Raw genomic sequence first — 13,235 nt, forward strand, 5'->3', positions numbered from 1 at the left:
GCAGATGTTGGAGTGGAGAGATGGTGCAGTCTGCTTTCTCAGATCTTACAGTATATGCAAAGGACAGGAGCTTTACTGCAGCTCTAGATTTGAATGTGGTAAAATCCTGACAATTCTCATTTCTGTGATCGCCACCAGGAAATGGACCCTAACAATATATCAATTTCACTCTCTTCTTCCACAGACCTTCACACAAAAGCAGAAGACAAAGCAAAGAACGCTTCAAAGCTTCACAGCTTTACATCTCCAAGATAAAAGTGAAGACTATGCTGTGATTCATCTAAAAGACAAAGAGAGCCAGGTGAGGCCGTACAGGCCTGTAACTCCAGCACTCTGCATGGCTAAGGCAGGAGGATTGCACGTTCAAGCCCAGCTTGGCTGACTTAGTGGCTCAGCGAGGCCCTGTCTCAAAATAAAAAATAAAAAAGGGCTGGGGACATAGCTCACAGCAAAGGCCCTGGGTTCTACCCCCAGTGCCCCCCCACCCAAAGGATAAAAGTGAAATAAAGGCTCCATATTAGGCACAAAGTACAAATTTTCTCCAAGTTGATGCAATAGACTCTAGAGGGGCATTTAACAAAGCCAGCCCTCTGCTCTGTGGAAACCGTCCCAGGGCACACAGTGGCTGCGTTTTGTGCTCAGCTAAGGTGCCAGTGGCCAGGCTGAGCACAAGGCGCATCCCTGAGTCACAGGGCCAGGACTGCGTCGCCCACTGAGTCAGCCTCCGCTTCCCTCCGAGCTTCCCTGGGCTGCCTGGTGTTCCAAGACACCAATGGAGGATTAAATTAAGGTTGCCATGGCAGTTACCTAATGCCATCATGACAATATCAACAGATGTCCTACAGTGCAGCCTGGAAGTGGATTTTTTTTTCCCCTTTCAAAAGCTCAGTAATTTAAAAATTTCTTCAATAACTAAACAAAGTTGATTTAAAGAATGGTAAAGTCTTCTTCTTTTCTCTCTGTTTTTTTCCCCAGCACTGGGGAATGAATCCATGGCCTCAGCACTGAGCTACATGCCCCAGTCCTTTTTGTTTTTTATTTCTATTTTGAGACAGAATCTCGAGCTAAGTCACGAAGCTGCCCAGGCTGCACTCGAACTTAGGGTCCTCCTGTCTCAGCCTCCCACGTCCCTGGAATTACAGGTGTGCACCTTTTTTATCCTCTTTAACTAGATAGGTTGCCCTATTAAGATACAACTCATCTCTTTACATAGAATTTATTCCTTCTAACGAATAGCGATGGACCTCTGATGTTGCTTATTGTATCGTTAGAAATTGAATAATATCAAAGTTGGAAAAAGATAACTTTTAACCAGTTTTTAATTTTTAATGTTGGAAGTTCAAGCTTGAGGAAACAGATCGGAATACCTTAAGTTCCAGCCAGCAGCTTGTGGTCAGAGGCTGGCTTTGTGGTGCAGTGTTTGTGCTGCCCATTGCCTGAGGGCACTGCCCGCTGCCCGTGCTGAGTCCCTGTCCCCGCTGTGTTCCAGGGCTGCAGCCACCAGGGAGAGCAGAGGCAGTGGAGGGGCTCTTACCACACCCCTGGTCCTTGTAAAAGACTCACTTTGGGGAGGTTGGGAGTTCCCCTAAAGCCTCAACTACCGAGGAGCACCATGAGTCATCAAAACGCACATCACAAAAATGCAGTGACCTCAGGGTTATTGAGATGCCTGTGCCCGGCTGGGTGTGGCGATGCCTGCCTGCCAGTTCCTGCAGGAGGGGAGACCAGGTTCTGAACTTCTGCTGAGCAGCCACCTCCTCTCTCTCCACCTGGTTCTGTGGCTAAAGGTTAGGATTCAGAAAATGGGAATTGGCTAAGCCTTGGACCCAGAGAACCCGAGTTGGCCCAAAACTTTATTGGCTAAAATGAGGGAATTCTGAAATTCCAAAGCTTTTCTATTCACAATTGCAACAAAGAAAATACTGAACCTATCAGGAAGCAGGAAGCATCATTATTATTATTATTATTATTATTATATTATTTTATTATTATTATTGGTTTTTTGAGACAGAGTCTTGCTAGATAGTTCAGGCTGGCCCTGAACTCACTATGCAGCCCAGGCTGGCCTCAAATTTGTGGCAATTCTCCTGCCTTAGCCTCCTGAGTGCTGGGATTACAACCATGCACCACCACTCCTGGCAGTAGGGAGCATTATTAATTAATTAATTAATTAATGCCATACTAGAGATTAAATCCAGGGCCTTTGCACTGAGCTGCATCTTCAGCCCTTTAAAATAATTTTCTTTTTTTTAGGGCTGGGGATTTTGCTCACTGGTTCCGCTGTCTGCCTCGAAAGCACAAAGACCTGAGTTCGTTCCCCAGTACCAAAAAAATTTTTTTTTCATCTTGATAATTTTGGGAGGGTACAGGTAATTGAACTTAAGACCTTGCACTTGCCAGGCAGAGATGGCACCACTGAGCTACATCCCTGGCTTTTTTTTCATCTTGAGACAAGGTCTTTCCAAGTCTCTAAATTGCCCAGGCTGGGCTTGAACTCAATCCTCCTGCCTCTGTCTCCCAGACTGCTGCGATTACAAGTGTGTACCACCATGCCCCACTACACTCTTTACTTGGCATTTTTGTTTTCATTTTTTTGAGGCAGGATGTTGCTATGTATTTCAGGTTGGTCTTGAACTCACTATGTAGCCCAGGATGTCCTTGAACTTGAAGGGATCCTCCTGCCTCAGCCTCCCAAGTGCTGGGATTACAGGCGTGGGCCACCATCCTGGGCTTCCATGAAACTTCTGTTTTGTTTTTGTTTTTTGGTACCGGGGATTGAACTCGGGACCTTGTGCTTGCAAGGCGGGTGCCGGAACCACTGAGCTAAATCCCCCGCTCCATGAAACTTCTAAATGGGCCCAAGAATCTCTTGTAGCCATTCTCAAAGACAATAATTTCAAATTAAATACGTGACTCAATAAATTTAAAAGAGACATTAGTGCTAATGATAAGACTAAAACCACTGGCGCACTGTCACTAAGTCCCCTTGCCTGAGCATCTGCCCTTCCCCGCCCTTTCCACTCTACCCTTCATGCCACTCCTCACCCACTTCCACACTCCCCAAGATCCTCTCTCCCACACTCTCACTCCTTCACCCCCTAGGCGCTTTCCTAATAGTTCCTTTTAGGGTTAGAGTTTTGCTCTAGTGGTCCTCAGACTAAATCAGAACACTCAGCCACTGTCAACCCATTGTCCTGAACCCCAACACTGACTCCCTTGAGCTCACATGACTTCAGCCTGATCACGAGCACTTCGCAACCTGGGTTTTCAGGTCATGACCAACACCTGCACGTCACAGGCTTCTAGGGCCTGGGCTGGCCTGGGAGGAGATGTTAGCTGCTGGATGGAAAGCTTCCTTGAGGTTTTTAAACTGGCCAGGCCCACGATGTGACAAGGAGCAAAGAGCAGCGACCAGCCCGCCAAAGGCCCTTCCTTAGATTTCCCCTGTCAGGGGAACTGGATTCCAAGAAAGTACAGTCAACCTCCTTTGATTACTTCAGCAGATTTGAACAAACTTCTCAACAAAACTCAGGGATCAAGGAATTGAATGGTGAGACCTCTAGCTCTGTCTTCGTGGCTGGACTTCTGGAGGCTCTCAGCACCCTGGTAAAACATGATCACAATTGGGCAGCAAAATGTTCCTCCTGAATAGCCTCCCTAACTAACCAACTCCTTAGCTAACCAAAGATCCAAGAAAAAGATGAAAACAGCTACTTGAGCTTCAGAGCGCAAGGAGGAAACTGCCAAAAAAATGGACCTCCAATTTGAAAAATGGGAGGGGGTGTGGGACATCCTGACGGCCCTACACACAACCAAAAGGCCTGCTTTTCACTAAGCATACAGGCCATTAAAAAAAAACCATTTTATGTACAAATGCTGGTTACAATTAAACTCTGACAAGCATACTTTGCCCTTTCCTTCCAAATAAAACTATGGGTGCTTTGGGGGATATTTAGAGGATACTTCTCCTACTTAAAACCAACCAGTTAGGGGAATTATGTATTAAAATTAGGACTGTACTAGTCGGAGCTCTGGCTGATGGTGGAGCTACTCTGTCTGAGGTCCTTCAATCCCACCACTTTCAACGTACCCTCTCTGGAGCTCTGAACTGACCCAAACGGTGAGGGTAGCTAACGAACCTCTGACAGTTCCCAAATCTCTCCCCACGGCTTTCCAGTGAGGCCCCTTCTTGGAAAGTCTCTGTTTCCTACTCGCTCTTTCAGCCTCTACCCATCTTTTGTTGGATTTTATGGAAGCATATCAAGCCCCTATCTTTTTTCTCCCCCAAGGGTGAGATGTTAGAAGACTCTGCCCTTTCAGAATGAGCCCCTACCCAGGGATGCCTGCATCCTCTCTTCCAGGAATTGCCCCCAGGAACCTCTGGGCACATCCAATACTGATGTTGCCCTCATCCATTCAGCATCTCCAGTTCACGTCCAAGTGGATCATAACAATCCACTTTCCAATCCTCTCCCCAAGCAAACCTCCCTCGCTCAAATTCTGAGGCTGTGGCTGGCTTACAACCTACAGTGGGCAACTTTATATTTAAGAAACTTGTCTTTACTCTCCATCAGCCCTTGCATTACTCCCATCCTGTCTGTACAAAAACCTAATGGAAGAGTGCAGAGATTGGGTCATACCTTGTTGTCCAATGGTCTCCCCAAGAGCCAATACTTTTCAGGTATTGACCTCTGTAGCAGTTTCTTCAGTATACTAGCACACCCTGACTGGCAACCTCTTTGCTTTACCTGGAAGGGTTAACAATACACTTGGAAAGTCTTTCCCCAGGTGTGTATTTGTTATGGTTTGTATCTAGATGTCCCCCACAAATCCTCATGCACTCATAGGTGGAGCTTTTGACAAGTGATTGGATCATGAGTGTGTGGTACTCATCCCTGGATTAGTCCACTGATGAGTTTACGGCTGGGTGTGATGCTGGGAGGCAGAGTCTGGTGGGAAGAGGTCGTCACTGTGGGTGTGACCTGGAAGTGTACATCTCCCTCCTTCTCCCTTGATCTCTCTCTACTTTGCAGCAGCATGCTACCAAGTCTCCTCTGCCATGCCACCCTGCTTTGGAGCCAGCCAGTTATGAACAGAAACCTCTACAAACTGTGAAGCAAAATAAACTTTTCCTCCTTTAAATTGTAGGTGTCAGGTATTGTGTCTCAGCAATGAGGAAAGTAACTAAGAATAATGAAACTCCTACCCCCTTTTCTCAAATTCTTTAGATTTAAGCTGACGTCTCCTTCCAATATGGTTCAATCTTCTTCAATATGTGGATGTGAAGCAGGAAATGGTGAGGACTCCAGACAGATAACTCTTTAACACAAAGATAGGAGCAAAAAGCAGCTTTTAATCATGCTGGCAGCTCAGCGAGTGACTCCTGTCAGTCTCAAGAGTGCTTCCTTATGTACCTCTTTTGATATCTCTGAAACTTAATTCCACTGGAGTTTCCCTGGGAACAGAGCAAGCAGGATCTACACAAAGCAGAGCGGTGGAGAATGGGAGGGCAGAGTTCTGGCAGGACTTTCTGAGTCCCTTCCGCTCCTTTGGTGACAGATTATAGACGTTGTCATGGTTACTCAGGTGCATTTTGCAAAGAGCAGAGTTACCCAGTTAACCCATAGTTGCCTAATAACACAGTTCACTCAGAGTTTCCCAATTCCATGTGGAGGGGTGGTTTCCTCTCTCAGATGATCTATTCTTATGTTCCCCGAGTTGACAGCACCCACTGCCCCATGCTCTGTCCTCTCCTGGACCTAACAAAGTGTCAAAGGAAACACTTCAGTTCTGTCAGACTTACATCAAATTTTGAGTCACATCTGGACATCAAAGGGACTGACTCTGGACCCTTCCTGACTTCAGGGCATTTGAGATTTCTCTCTTCCTCACATACAACACAGCTCTGGGTGTTTTTATGACTTGGAGGTTACTGGTGGAACTGTCCACCAAACTTTTCTTTGCTGTCCCAGCCCTTCTGCAATATACTAAAAAGTTCTCCTCTCCTGATGCTATTCTACAGCAAACAATCCTTTGAGGACAAACCAACCAAATGACTTCAGCCCCCTCTTTGGAACACCCTAATTATGAGCTCCTTTTCTACCTGTTTATTTATGAATGGGAAGGACATGCTCCAGGTGTCATCACTTAGCCCTATGGCAGGGAGAAGAGGCCAACAGGGTACCAGAGGCAGCAAGCAGACACAGCGCTCCGAAGATTACCTTCCTGTCTGAAGCCAGTTACTGCCACCTCCATTCTCATTAAAGCTACTGAAGGGTCGGGGACTTAGCTCAGTGGCACCGTGCCTGCCTCGAAAGCACAAGGTCCTGAGTTTGATCTCTGGTACTTAAAAAAACAACAACAACAAAAAACGATTGTCACAAGATCTCTTCCGGCCGTCTCTGTTCTTTCTGAGGAAGACCTTAACTCTTAAGATGCCCGATATCTCTCTGATCATCCCCTGACCATGAGATTGTCCTTCTCTCCTCATTTCAACTCCTGGTCACCTACTGTAATCTGCTCGCTCTGCTGCCCTGCTTCCCTCTCAGATGAGGACTATCTGTCTCTCTAGGTAGGACTGCAGAGCCTCGACTGATCAGTTCCTCACCTCCCAGCGTGATCTGTAAGAAAGCCGGTTGTCTAACACAGACTAAAACTGGTGTGCAGGTTGTGTCAGGCAGATTTTCATTGCTGTGACAAAAATACCTGTGATGTGCAACTCAAAAGAAGGAAAAGTTTATTTCACCTCACGGTTTCAGTGGTTTAGTCCGTGCTCTTTGGTCCTGTTGCAGCACAGCACATCACCATGGGAGTGCGTGGTGAAGGATGACTGCTCACTTCATGGCAGCTGGGAAGCAGAGAAAAGGAAGGGGTCCCAGACTCAGTGCTCCCTTCAAACCATGCCCCAATGACCTAACTTCCTCTCACCCCTAAAGGTTCCACCATTCCCAATAATGTCACAGCCCGGTGACCAAACAATTAGCACTGAGCCTTGGGTGGATGTTTAATATCCAAACTACAACTCTGCTCAACTCTGCTGCCTGCTTCCTCTTCCGGATGGTGGTCTGAACTGCCTTCACTGATGAACTCTTCACCCTCGGCTGGACCTACAGGAATGCTCCTGGTCTACATGTGGGTCTTATCTCAGACAACCTGGAGGTCATCAGCAAGCTGGAAATACTACAGTCTTCCTGATGGGACGATGGCATCTGAGTCCCTTTCTGACGACAGATCTGTACTTCATGCCTTCACGAGAGCGTGCCTTCCAGCTAAAGATGAGGGTGTCGACCTTCATGCAGCCTACATGCCTTTGGAGTAGCACACAACTTAGGCATACTCCAGAAGCACAGAGGATTTTTAACTTCCTTGGGACAACAAATAAAAAAGAAGAGGCCGCATCCTTGTCTTTGGACAGGGTCCATGGCTGGAAGCTATCTTTAAGTCCAGACTTACTCCTCTGCTCAGGCCTCAGAAAGCAAAGGAGGCAGAAACTCCACAGGCTCCAGCCACCATGAAAGTCACAGTCACTCCTCTGTCTAGATGGAGGAAGCTCAGCTGCTGCCAGAGTAGTGTCTTGTCATGAGCCTGGCTCATGTCCCGGCTTCTAAAGGCTTTGCTGTTTCCACAGCCTCCGCAGTTCCAGACTTATGCCACATGCTACTACAGCCCCACGCTACTTCCCCGAGGCTGAAAGGGGACGTGGGAGAAATAAGTCTGCTCGTTTGCTACAAAGTGATGTATCTGGGTGGGCCCAAATCGGTACTCTGTCCTCCCAACCAGCTGCAAAAGGAAATGTTATCCTTTTGTGGGGGAGAAGGGGAGTTTGGGCCTTTATTTTATTTTTAAATTTTATTTTATTTTTTCAGTTTTGGCCTTTATGCATGACCAGTTCACAGGAAGACTGACAAGACTGTCCAGTGGGGAAAGCCATATTACTGGAGAGTCTTACCCACCATTGCTCATCGAGTGTACCAACTTTTAAAACTACGTACCCAGTGTAATCCTAGAAAGTGACTTCATGCTTCTGCAGATCGTTTTCCCTTGCCAAATAGTCCTTTTAAAGTGCAGCAATTAGACTTTCTCCCACTCCCTGCCTCACAAGGATATAAATATATTTTGGTCACTGTTTACATGTTGGGTTGGAGTTTTCCTCTTGCTGCTAGGCTACAACCAATGTAGCAGCCAACGTCTTAATAGAAAAAATGATACCAAGCTGAGGGGTTCCCTGAGAACTTCATAGTTACTGCAGGAGTTGTTTCACAGGGAGAATTGTTCAAAACATTTGTAAAGCCCGGTCCACATGTATCAGCATTTTCATTGTGTCTCTCATCCTCAGTCTTCTGGGTTAGTGGAACAAACCCAAGATGCCATAAAACCCAACTGGCAAAAATGTGCACAGCATTTAGTTTGCCTCAAGTCCTTCCCTTAGTTCTCAATCTGTGTCCCACTGCTACAGGGAAACGTACATTACCCTCTTGAGGTCAGAGCTGGCCTGACACACCAGGACAGAGGACTTCACCAGTGCATGCTCATGAAAGGAGACTGCTGGATTCTGGACCTGCAATGTCCTCCAAAGGCCTGTGTGCTACAGCTTTGGTCTCCAGCCCCCCTTTCTCTTTCTCTCTTTGGTTCCTGGCTCCCATGAGCACCTTTGCTCTACCACCTGCTCCCACCATGATGTTCTGCCTTGCCCAGATCCAAAAGCAACGAAGTCAACCAAACATGGACTGAAACCTCTGAAACCGTGAGCCAAAATAACCCTTTCCTCTTTTTAAGCTTGTTAATATCAGGTATTTGCTACAGTGATGGGAAGCAGACTAATACAGAGACTGCAAGTAGCTTATCAACATCTTACAAGGTAACATGAACTCTGTGAAAGGCTCCTTCAGCAATGAGCTGCCAGGAGACGAAGGCTTTCCCACAAGACTCTATTATTAGACGAGACACCAGCTCAAAGACTCCCTCCAGTCCTGCTGGAAGCAACTTTGGTGGACACTCTTAACTATCCTGTGTGAAACTAAATTAAAGGGTATAGACTCATAGATTCATATTTCTCTCTTTTTTTAAAGCTTGACTTTCCTGCCACGTGGACTTCTCACTCCATCTCTGATGCTAAGATCAAGTTGATCAGAACCAGATGACCAGGACAAGAAGCCGAGGACAGCAGAGATGAACAGCAAGCCCAAGGGCCTGGACCAGGCCAGCAAAAATCCAACTTCTCATGCTCCTTCTTTTAGGATTCTCTGATCCTGCCCAGAGAAGCCCTGATTCATGGAGGCTCAACGCTGTCATTCCACCAGCAACCTGCCAGTGGCTGGCTCTGCCATGGCTGGTCTATAAATTCCTTCTCAAAGGATAATGATGCAATTATTGTCCTTATAACTAATTTCTCCTCAGTACCCCCTTTCATAGACCTCAATACGTTACCTACTGAGTTTGTCTGTATCCTCCTCACACCAAATGTGTCCTGTGTTTTTTTCTTACCCTACCTAAAGAATCACCTATAATGCTTTCTGTCCCTAAATCCAAAAACCCCATGGCTATAATAAAAAAAAATCATAAGACTGAGTAATAGTCAAAGCACTAACATGTGCCTGTTAAACATCACCACCTTAGTTCCCAGCTCCATTAAATTCTTACAGGATTCTTTCTTCAATAGGAAAGACCCACTATCATTTCTTGGCCTTTTGGCTAAGATCAAGTGTAGGAAAGACCCACTATACCCAACCCCTGTGGGTACAATTTGGTGAGGCTCTTTTTCTTCTTTTCAGTACCAGGGATCGAACTCAGGACGTTGGCCTTGCAAAGCAGGTGTGGTGTCGCTGAGCTAAAACCCTGACTCTCTTGGTGAGGTTCTTTTACTCTTCATCTCTGGTATTCCTTTAACTTCACCTGTCAGAGTAATTTTACCCCACTCTTCTTGCTATCCTAATACCATTCTTTGGTTTTACAGTCTCACCAAACTTCTACCCCAAAGTGAGGCCCTAAACTTCCAGAATGTGTGTAACCCTTGCAGGTGCCTCCTGGTTGGGTCTTTGTGGCTACTATGAGGGCAGAGGGCTGCTGTGACTGCCTGACTCCTGGAAAATGGGAAGACTGTGCCCACTGGGGTGCTCGACGACCCCCTGTCCTTCTCCAGTTAATGACTCCAGTGGACACCACCTTACAATCCTCATCTTTGTCGAAGCAGGGCCTATTCCATTATAAATTATTGCCCTCAGGACAATCCCTCGGGTTCTGAGAATGATAGCCACATACATCTCCAAGGGTGTGACTTAGCCAGAGGGGTCAGTTCTGGTCCAAGGGCTAAATTTGGTGTTCTTTTGTTTTGTTGAGACCGAGGTCTTGCTCTGCAGTTCAGGTTGGCAGTGAACTTGGGGTGATCCTCCTGCCTCAGCCTCCCGAGTGCTGAGTTTACAGGCATGGGCCACCAGGCCTGGTTCAGGATGGGCTAGATTTGGAAAAATGTTGGTATCCTCATGGGAACTGGCATAGCCTGGAGTGAGTGCATGATCAGAAACCTTTCCTGCACTGTTAATAGACTAGTTTGTTCTACTCTCTGGCCACTGGAGCCCGAGATGGGTCTGGACTCCCTCAGCTGTGGGCCTGGCTAGCTGCACTGCATTAGGGTCCACTTCCTGTGCAGTGGGGCATCCGTACCGTCACACACACTTCATGTTGTACTTGGATAAGTACTGCTTTGATCCAAGCTGAGTTGGAAACACCCAGAATCTTAAGGTTGGCTAAGTCCCCACAGAGATACTCTCAGCAGGTTAAGCTCTCAATTCTCAGCTACTTGCAGCTGGCTGCCCTTGGCATTAGTTTCCTGCTGTGTGCTGTGTTCTGCCTGAAGTTTCAAATGATCCCCCTCGTCCTGTGTCCGGAGTGTTTGGCTTCTCCTCAGGACCATCCCAGCCCCTTTGAGTGAGAGACCCCACCGGAACCCCATGAACACCTCAGAAGAGGTGCTCACCTGAGTCAGAAACTGGAACCAACTGAACTCACCAGAGGCTTGGGTTCAGCTCTCCCAGGTATGTGGGTGCCCTCATTACACCTCAGGTGCACGAGGGCCTGACTGCAGGACGTCAGCTGCCCCACACCGTGGCGGGCATGCCTGCCTTCGAGGGTCGCCTGCTGTCTGCCGGCTTGAAGAAATGCTGAGTCCCCAAGAAGGGTCTCAAGTGGCTAACAGGGCCTGGATTCTGAGTGAAGCCTGCGAGCCAGTGGTTAGTTGTGGGGTTGCACATATCCCCTGTTCTGGGGAGAACCACAAACCCAATGTTGCGCCCCTGGCTCAGCCTCTTTCTGTTTTAGTTGCCAAAATACACTGCTCCAGAAAGGCTGGTTCTGCCACCCCAAACCTGACCCCAAATCAATCAAAACTGAGTGCTTCTCCTCTTCCTTTGCATCGGTGGACCAGAGTGGGAGCCCGGACAGGGAGTCCTGCAGGTAAGCCTTGCTCCAAACAGTCTTCCTCCTCCTCTTCAAACTTGAGATCTTCCTGCTGCAGGCTCCCAGGTAACTGGGGTTATGGGTGTGGGCCACCATGCCCAGCCCTTCCTTTTTTTCAAATATATCCCCCCACCTCCACCTTTTTTTGGAGACAGGATCTTGCTATGTAGTTCAAGCTGCTCTGGAACTCTTGGTGATCCTCCTGCCTCAGTCTCCCGAGTGCTCAGATTTCAGACGTGCACTACCATGCCTAGCTCTTTTTTTTCCTCCTAGTGAATTTTTGCTGACATTGGCTATCGCTTCTTTGCTAAAGTAACCCTTGGAATCCTTCTCATTTTGGTTGTATAAACATTTATCAAAGACCTGTCCTGCTTCTGAATGTTCCTTGTCAAGAAAACAATTAAACTGGGTGTGGCGGTGCCTGCCAGTGGTCCTGGCGTTATGGGAGGCTAAGGCAGGTGGAATTCGAATCTGAGCCCAGCCTGGGCAGGTGAGCAAGACCCTGTCTCAAAATAAAAAAAAGAGTTGGGAGGGGCCGGGGATATAGGTCAGCAGCACCGCTCCTGCCTGGCAAGTGCAAGGTCCTGAGTTCCACCTCCAGTACCAAAAAAACCAAGGCCCCAGTGTGAAGGCCTTGGTTTGAATCCCCACTGCAGCAAAAAATAAAATAAACAAAAATCCTTAACTAAGTGTATCACTTAGGTGCAGTCCACCCAGCTTATGCGAACAGAAGCAGAAGTAAGAGTGAGAGTGTTCTCAGAGGCGCAGGCACAGGTGGAGTCGGGAGCCCTGTGCACCCCAAGGCTGCAGGCAGAAGAGGATCAAAGCTACAGGCCCCTGGGAGTAGGCAGCAGCAGGAACTGCGACTGTGGAGGTAAAGAGCACTTCCGGAACCAGGAGGATAGGAGTGGGGTAAACAATGCTCCCACCCTCCCGGCCCCTGTAGCTCTTTTCTGTGCCTCCAGTCAGAAGCCACAGAGCAAGGGGGCCTACCTGGTTCGAGCACCAGGAAACAGCCTGGGCCCTGGCCTAAGGAAGGATGGGAAGGGAAAGGCTGTAGGGCAGCCCTCGGGGGAGAATCACCAGCCTCCTGAGCCCATCAGCGTTCCAGACGAAGTGAAAGTTTTGTGCATGAGCTACATTACAGCTGAATGCCAACAGGTTTTCCCTTTTAAATATTTATTTAGATTCTCAGCGATTTGGACAGTCTATAAATTACCATGTATCTGTCTGACTTGGAGCTGCTCTCACAGTTTAGGAGTCATTTGGACTGATACTGGGAAATGACAGGTTATGCTTTATATACTCATGAAGATGACAGCATAGCCAGGCCTGGTAGCACATGCCTGTAATTCCAGCACTTGGAAGGCTGCAGGAGGACTGCCATGAGTTTGAGGCCAGCCTGGGATACAAAGTGAGTTCAAGGTCAGCCTGAGCTACACATCGAGATCCTGCTCAAAAACAAAAAAAAGACTGCATTTACAAATTCTGACATTGTGTTGTTGTTGTTTTGTTTTGCGACAAGGCCTCACTATGTAGCCCAGGCTGGTCTCAGCCTCCAGAGTGCTGGGATTGCAGGTGGGCACCACCACCTCCAGCTCCTCAAGCCCATTTTACTGAATTATAGGGTGAGCTGGCAGTGTAAACACTGTGTGCAACATAAAGCTCACAAGCTGACATTAAAAGTGGCAAAAGCCCCCCTGCTACTGTGGAGCCAGAGGAATCATTCAGCAGTTCTAGAAAAATACAATTGGGATGCTGGGTCCATCCTGCACATGTGTTAA

At 47.6% G+C, this 13,235-nt stretch overlaps 1 long non-coding RNA gene across 2 annotated transcripts in view; it reads left to right on the forward strand.

Annotated features, from left to right (window-relative positions):
* Positions 1-9,567, forward strand: part of LOC101717492 (uncharacterized) — a 30,552-nt gene extending 20,985 nt beyond the window's left edge. For both annotated transcript variants that reach the window (XR_205963.4, XR_015449569.1), the window contains 2 exons: positions 185-301; positions 9,069-9,567. This is a non-coding gene — a long non-coding RNA (uncharacterized LOC101717492). The remainder of the gene's footprint in view (positions 1-184; positions 302-9,068) is intronic.
* The last annotated feature ends 3,668 nt before the right edge of the window (positions 9,568-13,235 follow it).

The sequence above is a fragment of the Heterocephalus glaber genome, unplaced genomic scaffold, assembly GCF_053883595.1.
Source record: "Heterocephalus glaber isolate CG9 unplaced genomic scaffold, H.glaber_assembly_v1.0 deba00000738, whole genome shotgun sequence".
In the NCBI taxonomy this organism is placed as follows: Eukaryota; Metazoa; Chordata; class Mammalia; order Rodentia; family Bathyergidae; genus Heterocephalus; species Heterocephalus glaber.